The sequence below is a fragment of the Microtus pennsylvanicus genome, chromosome 2 (assembly GCF_037038515.1).
Source record: "Microtus pennsylvanicus isolate mMicPen1 chromosome 2, mMicPen1.hap1, whole genome shotgun sequence".
NCBI classification, from domain to species: Eukaryota; Metazoa; Chordata; class Mammalia; order Rodentia; family Cricetidae; genus Microtus; species Microtus pennsylvanicus.
Window position 1 is genome coordinate 32666223 of NC_134580.1, and position 5104 is coordinate 32671326.

Sequence of the window (5104 nt, forward strand, 5' to 3'; positions counted from 1 at the left end):
AAGTGCTGGATCACAGATGTGGGACACCACCTGCTGGCCTCAATCTCACAGAGCCCCTGCCTTTATTTATTTATTTATTTGTTTGTTTGTTTTTCGAGACAGGGTTTCTCTATGGCTTTGGAGCCTGTCCTGGAACTAGCTCTGTAGACCAGGCTGGTCTCGAACTCACAGAGATCCACCTGCCTCTGCCTCCCGAGTGCTAGGAATAAAGGCGTGCGCCACCATTGCCCAGCCCCTGCCTTTACTCTGAAGTGCTGGATCACAGGTGTGGGACACCACCTGTGGTCTCAATCTCACAGCCCCTCCTGCTTTTACTCTGAAGTGCTGGATCACAGGTGTGGGACACCACCTGTGGCTCATTTTGTTTTCTTTTTTTCTTTTCTTTCTTTTTTTTTTTTTGATTTTCGAGACAGGGTTTCTCCGTAGCTTTTTGGTTCCTGTCCTGGAACTAGCTCGTGTAGACCAGGCTGGCCTCGAGCTCACAGAGATCCGCCTGCCTCTGTCTTCCGAGTGCTGGGATTAAAGGTGTGCGCCACCACCGCCTGGCTCATTTTGTTTTCTTGAGAGAGGGTCTTTTTAAGTGCTTAAGGTTGACCTGAAACTTGCTGGGTAGCCAGGCTAGCTTCAGACTTTTGATTCTCCTGCCTTTGCCTCCCTAGTGCCTCTTTGCTTGCCAGTCTTAACATATGAGCAGCCACGACAGTGAGCAGAGGTTGGAGGCATTTGAAGGACTGCTGTCTTGCTAGCTGTCAATCATTTCCTAAAGATTTAGATTTTCAGCTGAAACTCTAGCATGTGTTTACATCTCTAAAGATGTAAGTTCTAGTTGTGCCTCGTATCAGTGGGTCCCACCTCCAGTCTTCCTCACTCTGTGAGCTTCTCACTTCCATCAGTGGCCTGACCCCTGAAAGCATTGTGTTTGCACCCCTGTTTTGGGCATCATTTCATGCTCCCAAAGGTGGTATAGTTCTCAAACGTTTTCTTTCTTTTTTTTTTTTTAAAGATTTATTTATTATGTACACAGTGTTCAGCCTCCGTGTATGCCTGCAGGCCAGAAGAGGGCGCCAGATCTCAGTACAGATGGTTGTGAGCCACCATGTGAGTTGCTGGGAATTGAACTCAGGACCTCCGGAAGAGCAGTCAGTGCTCTTAACCTCTGAGCCATCTCTCCAGCCCCCACATTTTCATTCTTTAAATAAGTTTTCAGTTTGAAATCGTGTGTGTGCGCACATGAATTCAGATCCCCCGGAGCTGGAGGTACAGTAATTGAGAGCTACCTGATTTGGGTGCTGGGTACTGAACTCTGATCCTTTGCCAAAGCAGTATGTGCTCTGAACTGCTGAGCCATCTCTAACCACTGAGCTTGTATTTTTAGACCTCGTGGATTTCTTATCCTTTTCCACACTTATTTAGTGTAAATCTTGCTATACCTACTGTTCAGTAAGAAAACCATAGCAAGACAGGCACATGCTCTTTTTAATCCTAGTGCTTTGGAGGCAGAGGCAGGTGGATCTCTGTGAGTTCAAAGCCAGCCTGGTCTACAGAATGAGTTCTAGGACAGTCATGGCTACAATATCCTGTCTCCAAATAAACAACACCAGCATCAGAGTCTCAGATGGTCTTATACGCACAAGGCACATAGTACACACACACAGCTAAACACTCCTGTACATAAACGAAAATCAAATGTTAAAAAAATACAAGATGTCATGTTTTGCTTTAGGAACCATGAATTATGGTATAAACCTTCAGTTTGCTGGCTGACTGAAATAATTCCCATAGATAAGTACGTTGTTCTGTGATTCTAGGCAAGTTCATTCATTGCTGCTTTATAGAATTTCTTTTCTTTTTTTTTGGTTTTTCAAGACAGAATTTCTCTGTAGCTTTGGAGCCTGTCCTGGAACTAGCTCTTGTAGACCAGACTGGCCTCGAACTCTCGAACTCACAAAGATCTGCTTGCCTCTGCCTCCCGAGTGCTGGGATTAAAGGCATGCGCCTCCACTGCTCGGCTTGAAGATTTTCTTGATCCACAACTAGATACTATTAAATTTTTTTTCTCTTCCTTACCCTCTTTATCTCCTTTCTCCCCTTATCTTTCTGTTTAAAAAATGTATTTTGTTTATGTGTATGTGCCTGCACAAATTTATGTACACCACTTGCATGAAGTGTGCAAGAAGGCGAAAGGGCATTAGATCCCCTAGAACTGAGTTACAGGTGATTTGTAGTCTACTTGATGCGGGTGCTAAGGCCAGAACCAGAGCCTGGGCAAGAGCAGTGACTGCTTTCAAACAAAAAACCAAGCAACCCCATGTACTTCCGTGCACCGTGTGCATCCTTGGTACCTACAGAGGACAGAGAAGAGTGTATGATCCTCTGGCACTGTAGTTCCAGGTGATTGGAAGCCACCGTGTGGGTGCCGGCTGGGACCTGGTCCTCTGGAGGAACAGCTAGTGCTATTAACCACTGAACCATCTTTCCATGCCATCCCTCTCTTAAAAAAATTACATTTATTTTTATTTTATTAATGTGTGTGTATACATGCCATGGTATAAGTGTGGCAATCAGGATAATAAGGGCTAATTGATTTTCTTGTTCTACCATGTGGGACCCAGGAATCAAACCAAACAAAGCCTTCAGGCCTGGCAGCAAGTATACTTACCGGCTGAGACACACTGTCGACCCTGCCTCCCTGTTCTGTGTCCGGGATTACACCTAGGACCTTGCATGCTAATCAAGGTTCTTCACCCAACCCCAGGCCTGCATCTCTCTCAAAGTTGGTTGTAGCTATTGGCCAGGCCGGATGCAACCATCAGATCTTTGTCTCGCCCTATGCAATAGGGCGATGACCTCATGGGCTGCATTCTAGTTGTTGAGGCACCACCAGGTTGACTGGTCCACCTGCAAAATCTTGAGGCTAAGCTTCCAGGTTAGTTCTGACACAAACTTGCTCCTTAATTAATTTTTCTTCTGGGTCTTTTAATTTTTCCCTACTTCCTTTCCTTTCTGCCCTTTACTCTTGGTCAAATGGCAAGGTATTTTTTTCTTTTTTTCTGATGTTTTTTTGTTTTGAGACAGGGTCTCTCTACAGAGTCCTGTTCTTGAACTGTAGACAAAGCTGGTCTTTTTTTTTTAAAGCTTTATACTCTTTTTTAAATTTATTTATTATGTATACAGTGTTCTATCTGCATGGCAGAAGAGGGAACCTGATCGAATTACAGATGGTGTGAGACACCATGTGGTTGCTGGGACTTGAACTCAGGACCCCTGCAAGAGCAGCCCGTGCTCTTAACCTCTGAGCCATCTCTCCAGCCCCACAAAGCTGGTCTTGAACTCAGAGATCCACCTACCTCTGCCTCCTGAGTGCTGTAATTAAAGGCGTGTGCCACCACTCCTGACGGCTTTACCTGGTTTTTGTTTCATCTATCTATCTATCTATCTATCTATCTATCTATCTATCTATCTATCTATCTATCTATTATCTATCTATCATCTATCTATCTATATAGATACCATCATCCATCCATCCATCCATCCATCCATCCATCCATCCATCCATCCATCCATCTATCTATCTATCTATCTATCTATCTATCTATCTATCTATCTATCTATCTATCTATCGTTTTCTGAGACAGGATTTCGCTGTAGCTTTGGAGCCTGTCCTGGAACTAGCATTTGTAGCCCAGGCTGGCCTCGAACTTAAATAGAAATCCGCCTGCCCCTGCTTCCCGAGTGCTGGGATTAAGGGCGTGCGCCACCACTGCCTGGTTTGCTGTTCTTTTTTTAAATGTGTGTTTTGCCTGCCACCTATGTGTACCACTTGCATGCAGTGCCTGTGCATTCCAGAAGAGGGCGTTGTATCCTATGTAACTGGAGTTATACAGTGTGAGATCCTTTGGAAGAACAGTTAGTGCTTTTAACTACGGAGGCATCTCTTCAGCTCTAAGGAAGGGCCACTGTGATGACTTACAAGATGGAAAAGACATTTGCCATTAAGCCAGATGTCTTGAGTCTGATCTCCAGGACCTGCCTGGCTGAAGGAAGAGCGGACTCCTGGTAAAAGTCACCCTTGGCCTGCTTCATGCCTGCTGTGGTGGAAGCACACACACTCAGTTTGTACACACACACAAGATAATCTTAAAAACCTTTTCTGTGGGCTGGGGAGGTGGCGTAGGGGTTAAGAGCACTTGCTGTTTTTGCAGAGGGACCCAAGTTCAATTCCCAGCACCCACATGATAGCTCACAACCATCTGTAACTCTAGTGCCAGGGGCTTTGACACCCTCTTCTGGAAGGCACACATGTAGTATGCAGACAACAAAACCATACGTGTGAGTTAAAATAAACATTAAAAAAAAGGTTTATTGCCTTTTTAACGAAACCAAGGTTGTTGTCTTGAGGAGTGTGCAATATTCTGGGTTTTCAAAATGTTAAAAAACCAAGAAACTGCGGGACGGTGGTGGCGCACGCCTTTAATCCCAGCATTTAGGAGGGAGGCAGAAGCAGGCGGATCTCTGCGAAGCCTGGTCTACAAAGCGAGTGCCAGGACAGCTAGGGATGCACAGAGAAACCGTGTCTCGAAAAGTGGCAAGAACATTTTTCTTAAGTTCAATTCTTCATTATCATTTTTATTTCCTGACCCAGTGTTCTGGGCAGAATAGTGATGCTTTTATTTCTTACTAAACGGGATTACTGTTTTTAGAGTAAGCATTTTGTGTGATACTTTCAGCCTGGCTATTCTCTCTCTTTTTTTTAAACAACTGGATTAGATTATCCTTTCCTTTCCTCTCTTCTTGAGCCATGGCGATGGCCACCTCAATTCTCACTTAGGCCTGAGCTTTCCGGCTCGCCCGCTAGAGGCCACTAGTTTTCTCCGCACGTCTCTGCTGCCGCTCTATCCTGGACCTCGCCGCTAGTTACCGGCCGTTGTCTCGCTGGTGCCGACGCCGTCCAAGGAGCCGCTCTAGGCTCCGCGAAGGTCGTCCGCATCGCGTGGGGAAAGTGTGGACGACGCAGTCGACTCGCCGGCCCCCGGGGCGGTTAGCGCTTCCGGGGTCGAAGGGTGCGCGGGGTTGAAAGCGGCCCGCTCCGCCCCGTCCCCCTCCC